The sequence below is a fragment of the Balaenoptera borealis genome, assembly GCF_965194805.1.
Source record: "Balaenoptera borealis genome assembly, chromosome: 2".
In the NCBI taxonomy this organism is placed as follows: domain Eukaryota; kingdom Metazoa; phylum Chordata; class Mammalia; order Artiodactyla; family Balaenopteridae; genus Balaenoptera; species Balaenoptera borealis.
In genome coordinates, this window is record NC_138867.1 from 135,388,290 (window position 1) to 135,414,207 (window position 25,918).

The window sequence follows — 25,918 nt, forward strand, 5'->3', positions numbered from 1 at the left end:
CAATCAGTTATGAGGCCTCACCTTTTATTTTTTTCTCCACCCTGAGAAACCCAAGCAACCACCTTCACTAAATGCTTTTCCCCCACAAATAGACTTACCTGAAAGACAAATTCGGTGAAGCTGAGAGTTGAGATTGATCATAACACAGTCCTCCCAACTTCGTTTCCATCAGGTATGCCAGGTGATTTTCACTAGATGCACTCCGATTTTTTTTTTTTTGAGGGCTTTAGCATAGATAAGTGTTTATTTTTCTGGCTAATGTACATATTCCTTTGGCATTTGCCATGGAAAAGACCCCACCTAATCTTATTTATTTATTTATTTATTTATTTATTTAATTTTTTAAAATTTATTTTTTTTGAATTTTATTTTATTTTTTTTAATACAGCAGGTTCTTATTAGTTATCTATTTTACACATATAGATGTATATATATTAATCCCAGTCTCCCAATTCATCCCCCCACCACCCCGCTTTCTCCCCTTGGTGTCCATATGTTTGTTCTCTACATCTGTGTCTCTATTTCTGCCTTGCAAACTGGTTCATCTGTACCATTTTTCTAGATTCCACATATATGCGTTAATATACAATATTTGTTTTTCTCCTTCTGACTTACTTCACTCTGTATGACAGTCTCTAGGTCCAGACCTATGACCCAATTTCATTCCTTTTTATGGCTGAGTAATATTCCATTGTATATATGTACCACATCTTCTTTATCCATTCGTCTGTCTATGGGCATTTAGGTTGCTTCCATGACCTGGCTATTGTAAATAGTGCTGCAATGAACAGTGGGGTGCATGTGTCTTTTTGAATGATGGTTTTCTCTGGGTATATGCCCAGTAGTGGGATTGCTGAAGACCCCACCTAATCTTTAGGGTACAAGGAATCATTCAGTTGTCTAGAACTCACTTAAATGTTCTCTGCATTTTCTAAACCTTGCATTTTTCAGCTTCTGTGATGATTCTGTCCTCACTTTCTTCTCTGTGAGCCTTTCCTTACCCATGTTTCTTGAGGCGGGCTAGAGGAGTCTATCGAATTGAATGTTGTCCGCTGTAAGTAAAAAGAAACCCAGTGAGGTGTGATGTAAATAATCTGGGCATTTTTATGATGTGAAATAAGAAGATAGGGAAGTTGCAGGCTTGGTTCATTTGGAGGCTCAACCAAGTGAAATCCTAGGTCATTTCCATCTTTCTGCTCTGCTGTCCTTGGCATATTTGTTCTTAGACTGACATCTTTTCATGATTGCAACAAGGCTGCAGCAGTTCCAGGCATCACCTCTTCACCAGCCATGCTGAGAGGGGAAAAATGGGCTTCTATCATCTTGCACATTTGATTTTAGGAGCAAAAAAACCTATCTCAGAAATCCCTCTACAGATCTCCCTTCAATCTTATTGGCTTGAACTGGGTCACATGCCCACTCTTAAACTAATCATTGGAAGAGAATTGGAATTACCATGACTAGTTTAGATTAATTAAGATTTACCTTTGGGAATGGGGAGGAGCCCTATCGTCTTTGAAGCATAAAATTAGAGTCATGCCTGTAAGGGAGAAGGGAGAAAAGAGCTGTCCCAAGAAGTAAAAGGGACATGATTTCTGTCTCCCTAGGAAAGCTTTGACTTCACAAATGGAAGTGGTGATCATTCAGCTGAAGACTCTCTGGGCAGCTCCCAGTGGGACCCCCAAGCCTTATCCCACCATGGTAACTTCTCTGCCTTGGACCCAGTGATATTGTGCTCTTGTTTGGAGGATGACTTGTCTCACCAGTGTATTAACTCTCACCCTGACCCTCAGGATTTCCTGGTGGGCAATTATAAGATTTTTTTTGACCAAACTTTATTAAATATTCAAAAAAGAAACAGAAATTCTAAAATTGGAAATGAAAGAGTTTTGTCCTTCCTCTAGGCCAGTCCCACTCCTAAGAGGTGCCACTGATAAAGTCTTATGTCAATTCTTTAAGACTTTATATTGGCAGGTTTTAAAAGATACACAGTCAGAACGTGTTTAAGGGGAGAAGTGACAAATGTCTTTGTAATTAAAGCCACAGCCTGGGCCCTTCTGAGTGATATTTCTCTGGATTCTCTAATGCCACACTGTGCAAGCCACCCAGGGCCAGTCTGTAGACCTTGGGGATGCCCAGAGGGCATCTGGACCAGAGGGCATCTGGACCAGAGGGCATGTCTCTTGGATGTGGCATAGTGGCTACTCAACTTCAAAGCACCAAACAATGATGATTTTTTCCGGGATATTGCATCCACTTTTTAAAATAGAACATATTACTGTTGTTATAAATCAATGAACATGGTTCATAATAGCAATAATGCCCTTGAAACCTGTTAATTCTGCCATCAGAGAATGGTATGCCAGAGCATTCGCTGCCCTTGGCTTCACCTTCAGCTATTAACTAACAAATCAGTTATTAGCTGGTGGTAATGACCAATTTTCAAGAAATGATTGCTTAAATATCCCCCACCTTGAAAAGAAAATTATTACTCAACCGAGAACTGAACTCTTATTTTCAACTCAGTATACTGAGCTAATGATCTTATCTCACTCCACAGTGTCTCCCTCCCGCAGTGCCTCCCCTGCCCGACCCCCTCGCCTCATCTGCTCTCCTCCTGGCTATGAGGTGTGCAGAGATCATATGGTTACATAACTGCTTCCCTCTCGGCCTCAGTGACTTGAGTCCAGGAAAAGTTCCATATTTAATATTTATTCACCAAGCGGCAGTGGATGAAGACAGATGGTAATGAAATCAGTCTTGCTGAAAGTGACCACAATGATAATAGATTCTTTATGATGTCCAGGAATTCTGGACTCTCAGTCTCTGCTTAAATGCATGTTGGCGCCAACTCTGTCATCTTAAGCTTTACTATTCTTGTCATCCTCCTGACCTCTCCTTAGACCAGAGCAGGCAGTCTGTGCTAAAGGCATCAATCTGTCTTTCTCCTCATATAAAGGCTTTAAACACCTATAGCCACAAATGACTCACCAGCAGAGATTTTTCCAAAGAGGAAAAATGAGAAGATAAAGCAAAGGAGCCCCTTCAGAGTTGGTGGAATGGCTGCTTTTGCTGGAACTCATGTCCGGGCAGGTTTTGCCTGTGCTGCCCATTGCCTGGAGCTACTTTTTCCTAACACCCAGGTTACCCAGCTGGGCTTGTTGGGGATTTCAGAATTTTTGCAAACTGGGAGAGAGATTGGGGCAAGGGGGATCAAGGGGGAAAAGAAGATATGTAAAACAAAGCTAAGTTGGCAAAGAGTTGGTGCTTCTGTCAAATGAGTAAACTCAGATTGCTGATTGCGCTGGAGATACCAATATCCTGGGTCAGGCAGAGCTTTTTAAAGCAATCTGGCAGCCCTTTTTAGTAGTAAGAGGTAAATCATTCTGACGTCCCTTGCTATTCAAAGCATTAATCATGTTGAATTCCTTTGTTATTCTGGGGTCTGGATCAAGTGTAATTCTATAGGAATTCCATTGTAATCTCGTATTAATTAATCTCTGTTTTATGGTGCCAAAAACCTTTCTCTGAATTTGTTTGCTTGTTCATCAGTGATTAGCTTTTTTAGTACCTAACTCTAGCTGTGGAACTGTTACTCCCCCCCTTGCCCCCCGCCCCACCCTCTCATGTTCTTTTTCATCTCAATCTTGGAAATTGTCATTTTCCTTGGGTAGGAACTAGGGCAGCTCACATATTTGTTAAACTGAAGTGTTTTGAGAGGTGGGAGGTGAGGAGGATGAGAGGGCTGGTTGCAGTTTCTTTGAGAAACCAATAAAAACTGGGGCTCAAACTCTAGCTCTACCACTTACTAACGGTGTTACTTTTGAGCACATTAAATAACCTCAGTTTCCCTTTCTGTGAAATGGACATTAAAATGGTCCCTGTTTCCCAGGATTGCTGTGAAAATTAAACAACAACCAGTTCTCCCTCCCGTGATGACAAAGTCAACTCAGGGAGGGGATAAATTCCCCACCCCTACCCCGTACTGTCCTCAGTCAGTGACAACACAGGAGGAGTCTTTCCTCCAGGATGTAGGATGTTGGGGTAGATCATTGTTCGTGTCAGTTCCAACTTGAAAATTTGGAGTGTTTGCATAGAAACCATGTGTTACTGGCCCCAGGAAACACCTGCCTCCCTCTCGGCTCTTCCCAGAATATGCCTAAGCAACAGTGGAGGGTCAGAGGCTGAGATTCTTGCCTTTCCAGTGGTAAATAATGAATGTTGCCCCAGCTGCCAGCAGACTCTGAAACCTTCTGTTTTGAGATACAGAAGGAGAGAAAAAAAAAAAAAAAACCCTAATATGCATTTATCTGGTCCATCATCTTTAAATAGCTCTCTTCAGATTTCAAAAAAGGTAACTCTATCCTCTTTCCTGGCTGGCTTTCTGCATCCTGCCACAAAACAGGACTACTGGCCCTAGATTTTGACCTGGTATAAAAAGCAGTATATTTTTGACCTGGTAACAGTCACATTTCTACACCATAAAATATTAAAGCAGGCATGACAGTGCCTTTAAGATCTTTGAGGCAGGTGCTATCAAAATGTGCCCCTTTATTATTTATTTATTTGACTCTTTCTATATAGTGAAGTTTAAATGCTTTTCAAGCCAAATAATTAAATTCCATTATGGAAAGTGGGGATTGTTGGCAAAATGAGCTCACTCTGGCTATTAGACCCGTGAGTCCCCAGGGGGACCCCATGGAGGGGAATATAAAATCTGGCTTATGTTTACATGTAAGATATGCAGTATGGCCTATACTGGGCTTGTAGGAGTGATGCTACACAAGAAACTAAACAGGGAGGGGGCTGTTAGAGATCCTGCTCTTCTAGCCAGCATCCTCTTGGAGCAGGGGTCTGCAAACTGTGGCCCTCGGGTGAAACGCTGCCTGTTTTTGTACATCCTATGGGCTGAGAATGGTTTTTATGTTTGTAAATGGTTGAAAAAAATCAAAAGAAGAATATTTTGTGGCATGGAAAAAATTATATGAAATTAAAATCTTATTGTCCATAAAATTTTGGGGGGGGGACACAGCCACAACCATTTGTTTACATATCATTTATGGCAGTTTTTGCATTCTACAAGTTGAGTGGTTGCAACAGAGACTGTGTGGCCACAAAGCTGAAACTACTTACTCTCTGGCCATTAATAGGAAAAATATATTGACCCCTGTCCTGGAGGAATTTGGACTTGGGCTCTGGAAAGGATAACATTGGTAGTAGAAGAGTTTAAAGTTGTTTATACTGTTGACACATTTGGATATTGACTCTTGGTGTTGGCTAACTTGATTATTTCCTGAAATGGACAGACAGGCAGGTTAAGGGAAGAAAACAGGGATTAAAAAAAGGAGTTTTTGGATCCCATGACTGTCTTCCCCAAATGCAGCTCCCAGGGTTGCACATTGGGTGACATCCTTTCCCTCCCTTTCCAGTGTCTCCTTATGTCTTCCACTCATCACATCCAGTGCTTCCACCTGAGTCTAAGCCATGACCATCCTCCTTGGTCTTTGAGGAAAACCCCCTTAACTGGTCTATTGCCATACTTGTTCCATAACAGTTCACCCTTCACATAGCAGCTATAGTGATTTTTAAAATACCGAAATCAGTTCATATAACTTCCCTCAGGTTTTTGCATGAATATATTCCCTACTTCATTCAAGTCTCTGCTCCAATGACACCCCCTGCAAAAGGCTTTTCTGCTCTTTCCAGAGTAGCCTCCATCTCACCCCATCACCATTTATTTTACTACCTCTTTTTATTGCTCTCTTAGCATTTGTCACTGTCTTAACGTTATCTGAGTGGGTTTATTGGATTATGCTTGGTTTCTCCCACCAGAATGGAAGCTTCCTGAGACTAGGTATGTTGACTACCTTATTTATTAGAGTATTTCTAATACACATGTATTTCTCACACGAGTATTCAAGAGAAGTTTGTTGAGTGAATAAGTGGATCAGTCCTCCTGGAAGAACTCCTTGCAGCGTTGGCATCACATTCTGCCTGCCTACTTCTCCAGGGGCATGATGACTTTCTTAATTTCTTTCATTGTCTCTTGCCTATCAGGTTATCATAAAGCAGCATATTGACTAGAGAACTGCACTGAGGGCCAGTTTATGAGAGTTTAGTCCTGTGTTTTGTACCTTAGATCGCTTGAACAATCTGATTTCTTTCTGGATCCCTTTCATCATCAGGGGCATTATGAAGGTGGTCAGAATGTCCAAATGTTGATATTAGCTTCACCATTAAGAGCCTGGGCCATGGAGTTAGACTGACTGGGCTTAAATCCTTGATTGCTCTTGGACCCTGGGCCAGTCATTCAAGCTGTCTGTGCCTCTGTGTCCTCATCTCTAAAGGAGCCTTAATAGTAGCACCAACATTTTAGTTTGTTGTGAGGTTCAGATGAGACTGTAAATATAACAGTCTCTATTACAGTCTATAATACAGGTGCTGAGCATGGTGCCTGCCATATGGCAAATACTCCGTAAATATCACTGTTGCCATTCTTATCAGTTGAGGATTTCCTGCTTGATTATTCTTTCATTTATCTAACAAACATTTTTAAAAAGAATTCATTGTTTGCTGGGACTGTGTTAGATTCTGAGGATGAAATGGGCAAAACAGACATGTCCCTGTCCTCAAGGAGACAAAAACAAAAAATTCCTCAAACTTTGGTTTTTCAGTATCTAGTTCTGGGATAGTATCCAGAGCTTGAGTGATGCAAGACACATGTAATGCATACTTCTTTCCTCTGAGTCACTGCCATAACTGAATGCATGTGTCCCCCACAAATTCATATGTAGAAATCTAATCCCCAATGTGATGGTAGTTGGAGGTGGGACTCTGGGAGATGATTAAGTTTTAAGAGTGGAACCCTCATGAATGGGATTAATGCCCTTATAAAAGAGACCCCAGAGATGACCTGAATGGTAAGGAAATCCAAAAAAAAGGGGATATATGTATACGTATAGCTGATTCACTTTGCTGTACAGTAGAAACTAACACAACATTGTAAAGCAACTATATGCCAATAAAAATTAAAAAAAAAAAGAAAATGGAGGAAACTGAGGAGGACGGTTATCAGATGAGATACAGAAATTGACAAACAATAGCATGGCACTTACAAGCAATTTTTTAAAATTAATTTTTATTGGAGTATAGTTGATTTACAGTGTTGTTCAGTTTTTTAAAGCACATACAAAATGTGCTAGTGCTAAAACAATGTAACAGGTTTAAGCAAGCTATTAATAGTAGTGGCATATACACATCTACCTACTATAAAAAAATTTGGTGCTATATAATATGAATAATTTTTTCTTACATGTGTTAACATTGTAGATAATAGTTTCTTTTCTCTTATCAGCTTTAGATAGGTTCTGTGCCACTTATATCAATCAAAAGTTAAACATTTAGTCAATTTTATCCAAAAATTTAAAGGCTTTTGTAAATTCTTGGATAGCCAACTCCAGTTTTAAGAAGACGGAAAATGAATTAATTTGTTTATATTCACAATGGCCACAAACCTGTATTGAAATCAAGATTAAAATGTAAGTCTTGATCAAAAAAGAAGTAAATAAAAGAGACCCCAGAGAGCTTTCTCACCCCTTCTGCCATGTGAGGACACAGAGAGAAGACAACTGCCTATGAACCAGGAAGTGGGTTCTCATCAGACACCAAATCTGTGGGCATTTTGATATTGGACTTCCCAGCCTCCAGAACTGTGAAAAACAAATATTTGTTGTTTAAGTTACCCAGTCTATGGTATTTTTGTTATAGCAGTCTGATCGAACCCAGATAGGCACTTACCGTCTGTTTGGGCAGGTCAGATCAATACAGGTGGGAACAGTCAGTGCCATCACTGGGTAGTACTGACCATAAGGTTACCCAGGAGAGAGTGTGAACATCACAGAGGAATCAGGACCTAAATTGGGTCTTAAAGCCTTGGATAGGTGGAGGAATAGCAAAGGACATTTCTAGAAGCAATAATGATATGAACAGTGGCAAGGAAAGGTCTCTTAGACCTTGGTACAAGGTAGTCTACCAGAAGGGTGAAAGAAAAGGGTGAGAGGAAGCATAACAGACTCTCAGTAAAATTATCTCTGATTTCATCTTAAAATAGTATCGTTGCTTCCTCATCATGTTTCTTCCCTATAATGTTGACATAATTCCTTTCATTGATTCACTGAAACAATTTTCTCAAAAGTCATACAGCTATGTATGGAATTTTATTTTTTGTCTTCAATATTAGCTTCAAATTATTTTAGAACACTTTTTATTTGAAAAGCACTTTCCAATTATTTTTGTGAGAGCTTCCAAATATACATGTTGACCAGGACAGTTAGCCTCATTTTATGGATGATGTATCAAAGGTGAAGTGACAAAAAGACAGAGGGTCTCACACAGGAAGACTGGCTTGAGAAAGATGAGAAACAAAGGCCCCCACAGAGTTGGGATTATGACGAAGACTGTGGGGCATGGCATTAGGCTGCTGAAGCTTGGCTCCTGGCTTTAAACTTTACTGTGAGAGCAAGGCAACCTGTTGAACCTATCTGAGCCTCAGTTACATCATATGGAAAGTGGAGATAAAAATACTCATCAAGGGGCTTCCCTGGTGGCGCAGTGGTTGAGAATCTGCCTGCCAATGCAGGGGATGCGGGTTCGAGCCCTGGTCTGGGAAGATCCCACATGCCACGGAGCAACTCGGCCCGTGAGCCACAATTACTGAGCCTGCGCGTCTGGAGCCTGTGCTTGGCAACGAGAGGCTGCGATAGTGAGAGGCCCGTGCACCGCGATGAAGAGTGGCCCCCGCTTGCCACAACTAGAGAAAGCCCTCTCACAGAAACGAAGACCCAACACAGCCATACATACATACATACATACATAAATAAAAAGAATGTAAGCAGACAAGAATAGCATTAAAAAAATAAAATAAAATAAAAAATACTCATCAAGGTCCCTATAGAAATCAAATCAAATAGTATTTATAAAGTGCATGCTGCAGTGCTCGGCATAGGTTAATTGCTCGATACCTGGTAGTTGTAAATGTTATCACCAAGTTTCTTGGTTGCCTTTTGATAGTCATGAGCCTCCCTCACTGGACATGTTTTTATTTCATCTGATTTTTGAGTGCAAGAATTGTTAAATTGTGAAATAGAATTGACACTAGAGCAAGAAGGAACCTCCATTTCCCAAACATTAGCGTCCTGAGAGAAGACTCTAGATATCTGGCCCTAAAGAGGCTTGTGGTCAAGTAAATAATAGAGTTCAACAGTTAAATAAGTTTCTAAAAGCACGGCTTTTCGTATGTTAATGTGGATTTCCAAGAGGAAACTGCAGTGTTCCCTAAACTTTGTGTCTGCAGAACGCTTTGCCACGATCACCTATTAATAGCTCATGAAACCCCAGTGTTTCTTGCAGTAGGCTTTGGAAAGTCCTAATCTGGTCAACCCTCATTTTACCAAAGAGGAAGCTGAGTTGAGGAGAGGGAAAATGGCTTATCCCGAGTCACAGTGAGTTTACTGGGGCCAGGACTAGAACCCCATCTTGATCTAGTACCCTTCCCTCTGGTCTTTATCTTCTCCCTCCTTTGCACTGCTCAGTAGCTGTTTCCACAGATGTACGTATGGTCTGTTGGGATGTCTCCACATCCTTCCGCCTCCCTTCCCCCTCCATCACTGCATCCTCTCCTTTAGCTCCCAAGTGTTCTTGACTGCAACCTCCCCCCCGACCCCCCGCCACTGAGCCCTACTTCCTTTTACCCAGGAGTATCTCCTCACTTCTTGTCACTTAACTTTCCTGCCATCTGCACCCTTCCTCCTGGAGCCTGTTCCCTTATCAGGTAGCCATTTTGCCCTAAACCACTGAAGGCTGGGAAAAGCTTCATGTGTGTAGCAGATGCTGTCATGCTCCACCAGATCCCCTTAGATCTTTTTCACATACTTGCCCCTGGGTGCTTTTTCTTTTATGACCTGCCCTTGTGACACTGTGTCTTTGAAGGACACTCTTGTGCCACAGGGGTGGCTTCACCCAAATTCTCAGAGCGGTAGAACGGCCTGGGGTTTACTTGCCTAGGGCTGCTCTTGGCCAGCAACTGACATGTGCAGGAGTGTGAAAGCCCAGCTTTCTTGCCTCAAATTGAGATAAACTCTGAGGTATGTGACTTACATTCCAGGGTTCCCTGTGGGATCGGGATGAATCTACTCTTCATGCGGATTTGCCAGAAATCAAACCTTGGCTTAGCTTCTCCCTCTTCCCATCCTGCTTCTCCCTTGTTGATTTCCCCTGGAAACATCTCTTTAACAAAACACTTGCCTGTGAACCCTCCTCCCAAGGTCTGCTTCTGAGGAGCCCCACCTAACACACTCTGTTTCCACATCTTAGAGAAAGACATACACATTTAATATGAAGAAAGGATACAATGGAAGTATCAGCCACTGTGGCAAAGCCAGGGTTTAATACATTTTGGGGGTGGGTAGGTGGTATGGGGGATAAGTCAGGAGGACTTTAATGAGCCCTGCAAACTGAGCCATGTAGGTGACTTACATTTTGATGTGTTAGGCTTGTACTTAGTAAAGGAAGGAGAACACAAAGCTAGGAATGCCCTTATTTGGGCAAATATATGTTAGCATATATTTGGTTTTATGGGCCAGAGCAGGGGTCGTGGAGGGAAAAAGGATGATTTTGCATTTAGTTCTACTGAAGTTCTATTTCAAGTTTCGTTCTGACAGATGTGCTAAGTTCTCCTGTAGCCATCACCAACATGCCACCAATCCTTTTTTATCCTGCACACACTGGCAGCTTATTTAAAATCACCACGCCCCAAATGACATGGTTTTTGTCCTCTACCAGATGGTTCAATTAGTCAAGATTCTGAAAAAGCCAAATGGAACATTTTTTTAGCCCCATCTATTCAAGTCAGCCAACCCTTCCAACCTGGGTGGCGATTCTGAGAGCAACAGATTTATGCAGCTCCAAGGCGTCAGGGTTATTACTTTTTGATGAGCTCCCGGAGGCATGGAGGAGGCTGCCAATATGGTCTACATATTGGATAATGTCAACACCAGAAGAAAATGGAAAGAAGAGCTTTCTTTCTCTTGGACTGTTTTGGAATGAACATGTTAAGGAGTTGTGATGAAAGAACCCATTTTCTGTTCTCCTGCCATGACACACTCAAAGTCAATGCAGTCATGCTGATTTCAGTCCTCTAGTATCTTGGTGCTACCTGGATGCCCTTACTTGAAAGATACATGGAATTATTAGTTCCACATTTCTTCCCTCACAATTAGCATATTAATGTGGCAGGTTGATAATGCTAGAAGGATGGATGCTTGAACACACAGGCTGCCTTATTCTGAGTGCTCCAGCTAGCAGCCTCTTTTTTTCAGAGTGAACCCCAGCACATTGGCACCAAGTCACAGGATTTAACATGTGAAAGGCATCATCTAGTTCAAACTCTGCCTTTTACCCCGAGGAAAACTAAGGCTTAAATAGATGACATGATCTGATTCAGGGGAAGCTTGTTGGGCCCATAAGCTAGAAACTGGTTGAATGAAACAATTTTCTATTGCAATCACTTATTTTAAGGAGGCAACTTGGTGGTGATGGGAAAAATGAGAAGAATCTCTGTTGTGTAGTCAATAGACCTGGGTTCAAATCTTGCGTTCACTACTAGGTGTAACTTGGGTAAAAAGACTTAAATTCCCTGAGTTTTAGCTTCTTTACTTTTAAAACCAGGACAGAAATAGCTTCTTGGCAGGGGAATTAAATTGAAAAAAATCTTTAGAATGTTTTTAAGCCAGAGTTGGCCTGTAGCAAGGGCTACACCAATGTTCTCATTGCCTTTCTTTTCCTCCCAAGACACAAAGCTGATGCATGGCAAATCTGGCCTTCAGTTCTTCTGACTTCTGTTTTGGTATTCCTTCTACCCTACCTTCATTCATTCCTTGACTCTTACTTAGTCTGAACGATTTTCTTCTTGTGACTGAGTTGGTGAATAGCTTTGTCTAACTGTAAATTTTAGAAAATTAGCAACTGTAAGATGGGGGTTAAAAATTACTGCAAAACAAGACTCACAGAATGGAATGGTTTATTCCAGGTACAGAGTAGCAAGAATGGTTGATAATGGAGGAAGTGATATTGATTGATTAATTAGTGAATTCAATAAATATTTATGGAGCACATGCAATGATTTATAACTCAGAGGTGAATGAAGCAGATACACGGTCTGTGTGCTCACCGAGTCACTCGGGGTAGGGTCTAGAAGGATTTGTTCTTTAAGTAGATCCTGACTGAAACTTACTCCCTTTGAGCTTGTGAAAGATACAGCAAAATATAGGTTAAATAAAAGGACTCTGTAATAGACACAGCTTGTGATCATGATGCGGAACTCACAAGAGATAGTAAAAGCTGAAAATGTAGGTTTAAAAAATATTTACGAAAAAACAGATGAGAGATGGATAACTTGTTGTAAGGGGAAAGAAAGACATTTTGGAAATATTCCAACCTTTGAGATTGATGCAGAGAAGGCAGAACTGTTTCCATATCTCATTCTTTTAGCAATAAGATGAAGTTATGATAGCTTCCACCAGTGAGCGTTTGTTAAGCACCAGGCATTGTGCTGGGTGCTTTAAATGCATTATCTCACATAATCTTCATAGAATGGGCTAGCAGGTTTTAATATTATCCTCATTTTTATAGATAAGGGATTCGGGATACTAGGAGAGGTTTATGAAATGACTCAAGGTCAGACTCATGGTTCAGAGTCAGGCATTCCGACTCTGGAGCCCAGGGCATTAAACCACTTCTTGGCCCAGCTTTGGAGTGAGGCACATCTGGCAGGCTCAGCTTTGCAGTTCACAACCTTGCACAGTTGAGCAATTACTGAATATCTCTGCGATTCAGTTTCCTCATCTGTAAAATGGGTTCTGTCCCAGGGTTGTGCTGACAATCAAGTGACATAATATTAGTGAAAGTGTGTGGTTAATCTGCCAGACAGATAGGTGACCAACTGTCCTAGTTTTATTGGGATTTTCCCATTTTTAGCACTGAAAGTCTGCATCCTTGGAAATCTCTCAGTTCCAGGCAAATTGAGACAGTTGATCACCTCCATGAAAGTCCCAGTCCAACCTGCAGACTATTTGGACAAAGTACCAGTAGATTTGGGGGAACAGGAAGCAGCTCAAAGAGGCAGATGAATTTCAGCTGATGTTCATTAAACCACTGTCAACTCTTGTGGGCTGAAAGGCTTCCGGGAAAGTCTTCCTGATAAAGCCTATGAGAAAAGTGGGGGAGTTAGAGCAGGGTTTGGGAAACAGGATGCTCACCAAGCCATGGCGCTAATGCTTCAAATCTGTCAGCCTCCTATACACAGCCTGTCAAGTGTTCAGAGCCCAAGGATAAGTAACTGATTACAAAGGTGATGGGGGTGGAGGGGGGGGGTTCAGGTGGCAAACTCAGCTACCTTTAGCCTCTCCAGGTACAGCTTTCTCCCTTCCCTCTTTCACAGAACATGGATCTTGGTGGACTTGAATCTGACTTTGCCCTTGACTAACTGCGTGACATTGGACAAGCTATTTCATCTCTTTGATCCTTAATTACTGCATCCATAAAATGGAAATGATGATAATCCTAACCTCCTGCGATGTGGTTAGGATGGAATAAGAAATTGTGCCTGACATGAAGGAAGCGCTCAATAATTGTTGGTTACTGCTATTGCTATTACTACTCCTATTTATACTATTATTATTAGTTATTCTATTAGGGTAGGGTTGCCAGACTTTGCACATAAAAATATAGGATGCCCAGGTAAATCTGAATTTCATGTAATAATAAATAATTCTCAGGACATACTTATACCAAAAAAATTCATTGTTTACCTGAAATTCAAATTTAATTGGGCATTCTCCATTTTGTCTGGCAACTCTATATTAGAGTGACCAACCATCCTGGTTTTCCCAGGTCTGAGGGATTTCCCAGGACACATGACTTTTAATCTAAAATCGGGACTTGGGCATGATTAGCCACCCCATTAACATAACAGTCTGGCTGCTTTTTAGAAGGTCATATTTGACACTCAAATGTTGTTTACAGGCACTCTTCCTCTAAAACACACACACATCCACATGAATGCAATGTTTTGCATGTATTTTCAGGAATTTCTTGGATCCTTTGAAGCCTGTCCACGAATTCCTGGTTAAGAATATAGGCTCAGAAAAATCATTCAGGTTCCAAGCTTCTTTCCTTATTCTTCTTTTGGCAAAAATTGTGAAGATCTTTTGAGGAGACTCAGGAAATAGGTGTTGAGTGAGCTGTGGCCCTCTAGCTACTCCCACAGTGAGTTTTCAGTAGATGAGTACATTGATCGATAGAATGAAGACTAGTACATATGTGTATGTAGCATAAAATGAGGTAGTCTGTCTGTTGAAATTCATCCACTTCATTAATCCAAACCTTTCCTCTAAATCCACTTTGAGGTCACAGTGATCTGTTCTGATGGTCCATATTGACTGAGTTGATTGAAGTTTCTTATTTACTATTTCACTATAGGAATGAAGCAGGTCATGGTCTCATCAGAATTGGGAGATATCATATAGCAAATATGAAAAAGGCATATGCTCGCCTAGCTCTTGCTCCTTTTTCTTTGTAGCACTTATTAGTTTTTTACTCTTTTAGAAAATATAGTGAAATATACACATACATGGCTGCATATAACAAGAAGGACAGTATAAAGAGTGATGATAAATAAACAACCACTTACCCACCATCCAGCCTAATGAGTAGAACATCATCAATCATTTGATGATACCTGTGTGCCCTTCATTTTCACTGTTGTACAGTGTTCCAGTGAATAAATATATTTCAACCTATTTATCCATGCTGCTTTTTGGGAGCATTTGGGTTGTTTCAAGTCTTGTTTTTATTTTCCTGTTACAGACAATGCTGTCAACATTCTCACATAGGTCTTCCCGGTATACAAGGACAAGTTTTTCTCTCGTGTGTACATTTCAGAGAGGAATTGTTGGATTGGAGAATAGATGTACCTTCTACTTTATGCTGATTGTTTTCCCAGGTGTTTATAGAAGTTGTAGTCCCACCAGCAGTGTATGGGAGATTCCCCCCCCCCCACCCAGCCCCCAACTGGGTGTTGTCAGACTTGTTAGTTTTTGCCTATCTGGTAGACGTGAAATAGTAGCTTATTGAAATTAACATGTTGTTTTCTTATTACTTATAAGGCTGAACATCTTCTTATATGTTTATTGCTATTCATTGTTTCCTTTCGTGTGAAATGCCTGTTCATGTCTTCTGCTAATTTTCTATTTTTATTGCTTAGATTTGTTGCTTATACATGTTGCAGATATCTCTTCCCAGTGGTTTTCTTGCCACTGTCTCTGAAGAGTGGTTTGTCACCTTGTCATGTTTAGAATTACTTGTTGAGTGCCTGCCCCTCTGATTAGGCTGGAAGCTCCAGGAGGCCAGGCATTGAGTCTGCTGTCTCTGTCTCCAACACTGACATAGCACCTGACCTACATATATAAATACACCTGCTGTATAATATGAATATGTTGTTGTTGTTGCTATTTTTAAACTGCTTTTTACAGAGGAGGGCAGAGCAGGTTAGGTGGAAAATCTTTGCCATCGAACCATGGTTAAGAACATGGGTTCTGGATGCGACTGCCACTGACTAGTTTGGTGGCCGATTAACCTTTCTGTGTATCAGATCCTTCATCTGTAAAATGCTCCCTATCTTATAGGATTGTTCAGTTAATAGGTATAAGGTACTTTGCGTGGTGACTGGCACACAGTGCATACTCCATAAGTGTTGGCGGTTATTATTTTTCTGTTGGGTGAAAACCCAGGTTAAAGGTTTCTGATTATAAGTTTGTTAGTCAGGGAGTGCGGGCTTATTCTGCATGGTAAGGGGAGAATATTTGAAATTACAGGGGCAGCTGGGTGTTGGGTAGAGAAAGGACTAGGTAGAGGACACCCAGTACTTTGAAAATATCGTTGTCAACTGTGAATTTTGAAGACTAGCAAAAGTCCTCTAATCTGACATGACAGGAGCAGTTGCACAGTTAAGTAAAAAATGGTTAAATGAGGGTATCATTAAAAAACACATTTATACATTTTATCTTAAGACATGTAATATATTCATTGACTCATCATTTGATGTCTGACCAAGGTCTTTGTTTTCTAGCCAAGAGGCTACTTCTGGACATCCTTGCTTTTCTTGCACCAGGCACTCCAAATACATCATTTGTGAATTCTAGTTTTTTTTTATTGTTTTTTAATTGGATCATCAACTTAAAAGAAACTTGGGAAGTAATCTCAGCACAGAGTCCTTCCAGAGGTTTACTATTATTCCCCATCTTTTATAGTGCTCTTTTTTCTCAAAGATCGAACATGACAATAATTTCTCTATAAGTGCACCTTTGTCAAGTCTATACAAAACATTTAACTTAGTTTTGATACAAACAAGAACTGTATTTTCATAGTTACATTTTGTGTTTGTTTATATTGAATTAAATTACATAATTACAATAACAGCACAACTGACACAAACAAGGTTGGGGATAACAATGTTTGGGCATCAGTTATGAGTTATACAAAGGTCATGGGAAGCTTGGATACATCCAGTGGACAGTCAGGTAGAGGTCATTTAATGTGGTTTCTAATGTACCTCACTGGAGGCCATATGCTGTCTTTTTTCCTAAAGTCTTGTGAAAAGTCTCATTGTTCACCCTTAGCTCTCTGTGGGTGGATCATTGGAGGCAACCCGAGGTGGGGTTGAACTTCACATTGGGGTCTCTTCAGTGGGAAGCAGAGATGGTCCCCTGGACATGAGAGTCAGGGAGAAAGGGGCAACTGAGAATGATTGAGGAAATTACGGGTCTCTTTGAGAGATGTAGGTCTTCCCCCACATTGCAGAATTGGGATTTTGAGGCAATCCTATTTAGATTTCAAGGGACTGAGAAGATCCAGATGACGTAATAAAGAACTAAATGCGTGGAACTGCCCTGGCAGTCCGGTGGTTAAGACTCTGTGCTTCCACTGCAGGGGGCACAAGTTCGATCCCTGGTCAGGGAACTAAGATCCCGCATGCCGCACGGCATGGCCAAAAAAAAAAAAGAAAGAAAGAAAGAAATGCGTTCAGGAGCTCAGATGTTAATTCAAAAGGAAATTCTCCTATATCTTTTCATAGATGCTTGCATGTTTTGAGAGCATCAGAAAGGTGATTTTACAAGTGGCTCTTTCTGTGGGCCACGAATTCACTCCACAAGACGATCTGGATGTTAAGCCACCTTTGCCTTCCTATCAGTCTCTGTTTGCCTGGGGCTCCGCCTGACTGAGAGATTGAGGTGAGAGAAAGGAAGTAGGAGGCTTTGCCTATGTGGAGCCAAGAGGTATCACCTTCCTGCCTTGGTATAAGAAACAGTCCCTCTCTCAGGAAAGCTCATCCCTTGTCATATTTATGGAGCACCTCATAGTTCATAACTGAACTGTAATTCCAGTCCTGTCTGCTCCACACCACGTCTTAGTTACTCTTGGGGTAGACCTAATGCTTGCTCTTGGCATATTAAAAGCGTGGTAAAAATGCAGATTATGGACTTCCCTGGTGGCGCAGTGGTTAAGAATCCGCTTGCCAATGCAGGGGACACAGGTTCGAGCCCTGGTCCGGGAAGATCCCGCATGCCACGAAGCAACGAAGGCTGTGTGCTACAGCTACTGATCCTGCGCTCTAGAGCCCGCAGGCCACAACTATTGAGCCTGCGAGCCACAACTACTGAAGCCCGCGCACCTAGAGCCTGTGCTCCTCAACAAGAGAAGCTACCGCAATGAGAAGCCCACGCACTGCAACGAAGAGTAGCCCCCGCTCGCCACAACTAGAGAAAGCCCGCGCACGGCAACGAAGACACAACGCAGCCAAAAATAAATAAATGAAAAAAAAAAAAAGCACACATGTGTGTTTGTGTGTGTACATTAAAAATAAAAATGCAGATTTCATAAAAGTGGTAATGCAGAAACATTATATTAGTTTCGTGTGTACAACATAATGGTTCGATATTTGTAATATGTACTATGAAATGATCACCACAATAAGTCTAGTTAACATCCATCACCATAAATAATTACAGAATTTTTTTCTTGTTTTTTTTCACTTAAATATAGCATTTATTGAGCACTTACTATTTGCCAGTCCCTCTGCTCAGCATCTGCATTCATTATTTCACTTAAGAATTTTTCTCTTGTGATGAGAACTTTTAAGATCTATTCCCTTAGTAACTTTCAAAAATATATTATTATTTTAATAGCTAACCCTAAGTTGAGTTCTTACTGTGAACAGTAAGAACTGTTGAACTAGACACTTTCTATGCGTTACCTCATTGAGCCTTCCCAACAAAACTGTGAGACGAGTACTACTATTTTGAGGAAACGGAGGCTGCCTAAGGAAAAACAAAAAAGCTGTTAAGTGGCAGAGCCAGGACTTGAACTTGGTTTGTCCGACTTTAACGCTGGTGCTCTTAAGGACCATGTGGAATTATTGCCTCCTGAACAACCAGAGAAAGCTCCACTTTTCCTCTCAGTTCTAGAGAGACCACAGGGAGTGTCTTGTCACCCCATTCTGCAGACTTGCCTGAGCTGAACTCTACTGTCAGCTAAGAAGCTATCCACTGGGCTTCTTTCAGTGCGTGAGGAATCTGGAAATGGCTCCTCTGTCTCAGGATCACAGTGTCCGGGTCAGAGCGACAGAGAGAAACTTCCAAACATCCTGGGACTAAAGACACTATAAAACCCAGGTATTTGTAGGCCAAGGCTACAGCAGCCCTCAGAACAGGGCAAATAGGAATGGCCATCTGAGAAACCCACCAAGATGTATGAAAAAAAAACAGAGCAAAACGGAGGGAGAAAGAATTTGGAGGTGTGTGTTTGTGACTTCCTGGAACACTTGGAAATTGTAGCAATTCTCAACTTCATGTGCTCAAGAAATATTGCACTTTTTTCTCCCTTAAAACAACCTAGGTTCTCATTCCCTGGTGGGCTAGAAATTTAACCTTGCTTAGTCCTGGGGACATCTCTTGGGAAGGGCCCTAGATCACTGGCCATCAGTGTGCCTTAATTGCTGAGAACTATGAAACCAGTCCACGAGGTATGATTCTTGCCCTGCTGCTTTTAATCCACAAATGGAACAAGAACATCTTTGCCAAAGCAGAGAACTACACAGCCATTCCTTACTGAAGTCTTGCTACTTTTCCAGAACGTTACCAGTTAGCCCCCTCGGGTCTCTGTCGCTCACTGAGAGAATGCAGCCCTTTGTCTTACTCCTCAACTTTTGAAAATCTCTTTAATCTGTAGAGAAATTATTTTTCTTCTTGCTCCTATCAGAGGAATTCCCTTTTGTCTCCAACCCTATTTTCCCATCTCTTCAGGACTCCTGGCATACTCTCCTCAGTAGATTTAGGCCAGGAATTGCAAACTCAAATGACTGCAGAGGCTGGATAGGAGTCGAAGTGAGTAAAGTAGCTTGGCAGGGGTTTGGTACGTGGTCTGGCTAGAGGGGGCTGCTACCTAGTTCTGGCTTGCTGTCGTCACTCATGTTGCCCTGTGTTGCTGGATCTTCTGATCTTCAAGAAAAGCTAGAAATCTAGACTTTTATGAGCAGTCTCCTTCGTGGCAAATGTTGGCTCAAGCATTTAAAATTATTCTGTGTAGGCCAAAGTAAAATGTCCATGGGCCACCAGGTTGCCATGGCCACTGCAGGCTTTTGAGAACAAAAGCCAGGGAAGAAAGGTATTTTATAGTTACAGACCTTGCCTGGGGCAGGGAAGCACAGAGCTTGGTACCTGATTGGACACAGGGAAAAGGAAGGATGAAAAGACGGGAAGGAAAAGAACATAAATGAATTTCTCCAGTGATTGTCCTACTACAAAAAATGCTGCTTTTACTCACAGTGTCTGCTTTCCTGAAAAGGAAGCTTATTTGGGATTTAGGCTTTGTTTTTCTCAAATCAGTTACTTGGGAATTAATAACATCACTCGCTTTTGGTTCAGCCTAAGCTTAACTTACTTCTGGTACACACAGGTCTGGGTTTTGAGTGATCTTGCTTTAAGAACATAGATCGAGTTTATAACTGTTGGATGGAAAAGCCAGCATTATGTTTTGCATTGTTAGAGTCAAGGTTTAGTGAAATTTATTTGGTTCATTCCTAGTTTTTGATGCAGATTTTGCTCATTTTATTTTTTCGAAAACATTCCTAACTCTGGAGAGACATTTCACAAGGATGTGCCAATGATTCAAAGTATGAGAAGTGTGAAAGAGTATATATAGTCAATTTCCACTCTTCTACTACTGTTAATGAATGAATTTATATTTATGGGGCCCTCTATCAGTCCAGATTAATTTGGCTGAAAGTGACAAACACCCAGTTCAAACTGGCTTAAGGAGAGAAGGGATTTCCATAGAAGAGTGAAAAATTCTCTCTCTCTAGTGGTATGCTTTGGGAGTTACATGGCTCAAGGGCTCCACTGATGTCATGAGGACTTGGTTTCTCGCCATTTCTCAGCTCTGCCTCATGCCATGTTGGCTTCATTCCCAGGTTCCCCGTGATGGCCCTGGAAGCTCCAGACTCAGATTCTCCTTACTGCTAGCAGACCCAGGGGAAAACATGATGCCTTTCTCCCATTAGTCCCGTGAAAATCCTCTCTGGCTCTAATTAGGCTATGAGCCCCCCTACACCTCCCCCAACCCACCAAAGCAATTGCTTGCCTTGGAGAACTCAGCTTTTTGCTTGGCTAAGCATGAGTTAACATCGGTCCCACCCCTATCCCCCCACCAATGCCTGTTGGAGCCTGGAGTGGAATCAACTCTCCCCAAAGCACAAGGACTGAGAGCTGGAGATGGGGCCTCCAGAACAAGGTTGGGATGCTATTACCTGAAGAAGGATCTATGGATGTTAGGTGGAAAAATAATAGATGTCTATGCTGAGTACTTAGAGTAGTAAGTATACACTGTTCATCATCGTATCTCCAATACATTAGATCATCTTCAGAATTCCTAACAAATGTGCCAGTGGTGAATAATGTTAACTTCATGTAATGGAGATATGATTTGGGGAAGTCAAATATGAGGGGGAAATTTGAATATCGTATGTGGAGGACTCCGGTTATATCTGAGAGGATTTGGAGATGGGAGCAATAATTCATCAGGTGCCTGTGTCTTGTTTAAACAATAAAACTAAAAGCTTTATGAAGTTGGGATTCATGACTTACCCTGCTTGGTTTTTTTTCTCACAGGCCCTGGCTTCATAAAGGTAAGCAGATAAGAAATAATGGTTTGAATCATTGAGGAATCGATGACATGAAAGGAAATAACAGCTACCACTTATAGCACATTATTTCCTAGGCTGTATAAGACTTGACTTAAAATCCCAACTATGCCAGCAAGTGACTCAGTTATCTCAGACATCGCCTATAAAATGGGACTAACAGCAATACTTATTCTGAATTATTGTGAGGCATAGATACGACACAGAAGGCCTTTGGCGTGGTCAGCACTCGTTAAGTGCTGGCTTTTATTATTTTTATATTAGTTTTTTAATGATTAACACTTTATATTATCATGTTTTATTCTTCAAAAAAAACCTATAAGGTAAATACTATTTTTATCTCCATTTTACCCATGAGAAAACAGGCTCGGAAAGTTTAAGCTACTCAGTCAGGGTCATATGTAAGGAAGGGGTGGAGCTGAAATTTGAAAGCAGTTTTGCCTGACTCCAGATGCCATGTCCTACATTACTATTCTGCCCTGCCTTCCTACTCTTTAGCACACCAGCTAAGTTACTCAATCCCTGGATTCCTGTTTCTTTGTGGGTGGGTTGAGGCAAACCACTGGTAATGTGGAAAGAAACCAAAGAACCTTTTGTCTTATTTAATAATTAATTTTTTTCCACAGAGGGTAGTTCTGCAGAGTCCCCACACTGAAGCTTCTGTAACAAATGCAAATGAGTGTGCAACATAAGACCCTTCAGTTAGACTAGAGCCTTTGATAAATGCTGTGGCCTCAGACATCTAGATGGCAACCTGCGCACGGTTCATCTCAAAGCTGTGATTGTTGTTGCAAGGGTGACATTGGCTGCCAAACCCCCTTCCTCTTGGTCATGGACAGCCAGCATGAGATTTCACTGAACAGTAAAGAAGTATTTACTCAGTTCTGGGCACTGTTCTGAGCACTTTAAAAATATTATCTCATTGAACCTTCTCAAGGACTCCTTGAAGTAAACCATCACCTGTGCTTTCATTCTGAATCCAAAATAGAGTGTTTACGTGGTGCCAGACACTGTTCTAACTGCTTCATATATACTGGATTACCTTGTTTAATCCTCACAAACTACCCTATGAGGTAAGATACTATTATTATCTTCCCTATTCTACAGTTAAGGAAATGAAGTATGGGAAGATGAAATCTGCCTAAGGTCACACAGTTGGTAATTAGTGGCTCTGGGATTTGAACCCAAGAAGTGTGGCCTCAGAAAGCACACTTACCTTCTAATTACCCTGGACAGTCACCTCCCATTCCCCTATTGCTTAAAAATAGTTAACTTTTTTTTTTTTTTTTTTGCCCCTGAAACTTTAAGCAAATAAACACAGCAGCTCTGCCTAATGTGAACATTGTTGATCCTCAACTTAAACCCTTTGACTGAATTTTTTAGCATATTTAGCTTAGATAATTAGAAAAGCAGGAAGCTGTGAAGGGTATTGGCCTTGTACTTAGATATGAGCCATTTATTGACTGTATGGCCTTGGACAAGTTACTTTACTCCTTAGAACTTCAGTTTATTCATCAGTAATATGGGGTAATAGTATGCCTGCCTCATGGGGTGTAGTCAGGATTCTATGAGGAAATCATATAAAGACCTCATATAGTGCCCCAAATGAGGAAAGACTCCAATAAGCAGTAGATATTTTTATTGTTATAGACAAATATTTTGCCATCATAGGGATTGACTTAGTGTAGGTACCCTATTAAACATGCCCTATGAATGCCACGTAAAAAAATCTTCTTCATTTTGTAATTAATCACTTGTGTTATCTGATGAATGTCAGTCTCTTTTCTTGAGCTATAAACTCCACTAGACTGTAAACTCCATGCATGTGTTCATGTTGTCCAGTCTTGATGCATGGCCTTACTGGGGACCTGGGCATGCAGAAGGAATATCTTGTGTCCAGTGACTTGAACAAGGTTTGGACATTTTAGATTAAAGCATTTAAAGGGTAGCTCTGGACACAGGGACATTAGTTTACAAAACCCAATTGAGTATTAATTCTGTGCCATCTGGGACAGACCTAATCCGAGTTTTCTGGGCAGTTTTCTGTTCCAAGTTTGGTTCAAGACTGACTCTATACAGGTTTTGGTTTAAGTCAGTGTCCCCTGGAACACATCTTCTGTCTATTTGCAGTGACCTTTCTCTTTGTCTGGGGGCCTTCCACTGTAGCACCCTACCTAAAATGTTCTCCCCCAAAGTGGCCCATCCTTTGTTTCTGTATTTGGAAGGAAAAACATTTAAGTGTTGACAGTGGTTCTCTGAGGATATAAATACATAGCATAGATCTTGGCATAGTTTTTATTAAAGAGAAAGAACAAAGAAAAAGAGAAGAAAACTAAAGAAGGAGCTAGACTTTTACTTGAAACTGAAAAGATATCCTCTCCCACTCTTGCCCTCATAAACTATATATATATGTATATTTTATAGTGACATTTTTAGCCCATTCTGAAATCTATTGATTTGTTTCCTGTGAGTCATTGTTTCTTCTATGTTAAAAAAACATATTAAATATCAATGTGATGATATAAATATATATGTGTGGGTGGATGGGAGGCTGAAGGGAATTTTCTTTTAAATTCTAAGAAGGGAAATAGCTTTCTCCTAGGTTCCCACATCATCAATCAACTCATCACATCCTCAGTCTACTTCGTTTTCTCCCTCAAAACGAAACTGAGTAATCACGTCTGGTTTTAAAGCTTGAGAAAAAAATTTCAGAAAGTTCTGAGATGACCCATTATTTGGGGGAACTGTAGGCTTTTTTGTAGCCCTGATTCTGGATTGAAGGGATGCTCAGCTGCTATTTCCATTTTGGGCAGTAGAGGGCAGACGTCTCCAGTCCTGCCTACCCAAGATTACCCTGGCGACATTATGTTTATGCAAACAGCCTTTGACATAATAGCTTTGAAACAGCTGAAAATTGAATTGTGCCTTGAGGCCAAACATCTAGACCACCACCTTTGTTATATTCATCTGCCACAGTAAATTGGGTTCACCATTGGCTCCGTGAGCCGGTTTTTCCTAGATTCCAGCCTCACAATAACTTTGCGTGGGAGAAAGACAAATGTGACTTCCTTACACAAAACGTTGGCAGGGTTTCATTTCACAAACTCTTATCTGAGGGGCTGGAGATTGCAGTGTGGATTTCTCCAGCCATCTGAAGAAAAGAAAATAAAAGGACAACTGGAAAACTAAACCAAATCCATCTAATTCTGGAATGTCTCTGTGTGTTTCCATAGTTTTTTAGCTTCTCCACTTAATCTAATTAGGGCTTTGACTCCCGAAATAAATACCTAATAAAGAATGAGCCTATTAAAAGACTAAATTTACTACACACCCGTTTGTGCAAACCCTCTGCATGTTTCCTTGAAGCGGTAATGCCAATGAAATTGAATGTTGTTTGACTGGATAATGGTCTCCCGCTGTAAGACGGATTATAGAAAATAAACGTCGAGGGGGGGAAAACCAGTTGCTTTATTGAATTCCGTCGATGATAATGCCATCACCTGAAATAGCTGCCTGAAAAGAGTGTAAATGGGAGTGAAGCAGCAGCATCCAGAGCCAATTTGCAACTGGGGAACAGTTCATTTTCTTGGAAGTAATTTTATTCTGTTTTGGGTTCACTGCCCTGGTTTGGGGAGTTGACAAAAAGTAGATTTTTAAAAGAAATCTGTTTGTGGGTGTCACGAATGCTTTTCATAGGAGAGCATTTAGGCATTAACTAATTGACTGATTCATTCATTCATCAATGAATATTTAATGAGGACCTATTGTGTGCTAGGCACTATTTGGGAGCTGAGATATGATAATGAGCAAAACAGATGTGTCATTGCTCTCATGAAACTTACAGTCTAGTGGAGGATGTTCATTCATTAGCAAATATTTATTAAACACCTACTTTGTGGCAAGGCCATAATCACAAAATAACTACAAAATTTCAACCCAGATGAGTAATGTAAAGGCAAGGCAGTGAGGATGCCAGACCAGGATGTACGCCATTATTTTGAAGAACAATTTTAAGGCTTATCATGTGGTATCTAAAAGACTCCCAGGTCAGTATGGAGATTGGCCTGTGAGAGAGTTTGTTAACATGCTTGTGAGTTCAATTAATGGGTTCAGATCCACTCACCAGACTTTTCTGGGATTCATGTTCCCTTTTCTTGATAGAAATCTACGGTAATTCCTGTCCAATTTGCCTTGTAGGATGGATGTTTGAGTAAAATAAGAGAATATGCCCCAAAGCGCTTTGTAGTTAATGAAAATAATGGGGATTTTATTATGGGCTGGTGTTTTCCTGGGGCTTACCCACATAGGTCTTGCAGAATTCTTGGGTAGGCAAAAGGAATATAGGTTGATCAACAGTGAGCAATTCAAACAGTTTATGGATAAGTGATAAAGTATATGGCCCAAGTGGTATGATATATTGGGGTGAGGTCAGGGAAAAGGTAAGCCTTGAAGAATGAATGGGGTTTAGAAAGAGAAGAACAGCACTCCCAGGCTATTCTGTGTTTTGGGCTTGTGGGATGCTGGTATATACACTGGACGTTGGAACACACTGGGTTGGGGAGAGGGCTTGTCCTGGTGGATGCAGTTCTCAAGTTCCGGGTGGTGCCA

General features: G+C 41.0%; 1 long non-coding RNA gene across 13 annotated transcripts in view; it reads left to right on the top strand.

Moving 5' to 3' along the window:
- The window catches only part of LOC309622884, a 745,101-nt gene that overhangs the window by 137,315 nt on the left and 581,868 nt on the right, over positions 1–25,918 (top strand). For 3 of the 13 annotated variants that reach the window (XR_014241174.1, XR_014241175.1, XR_014241185.1), the window contains one exon: positions 1,608–22,579. The exons of the other annotated variants lie outside the window; for them this stretch is intronic. This is a non-coding gene — a long non-coding RNA (uncharacterized lncRNA). Of the gene's footprint in view, positions 1–1,607; positions 22,580–25,918 lie in introns of those variants that run through there. 13 annotated transcript variants of the gene reach the window in all.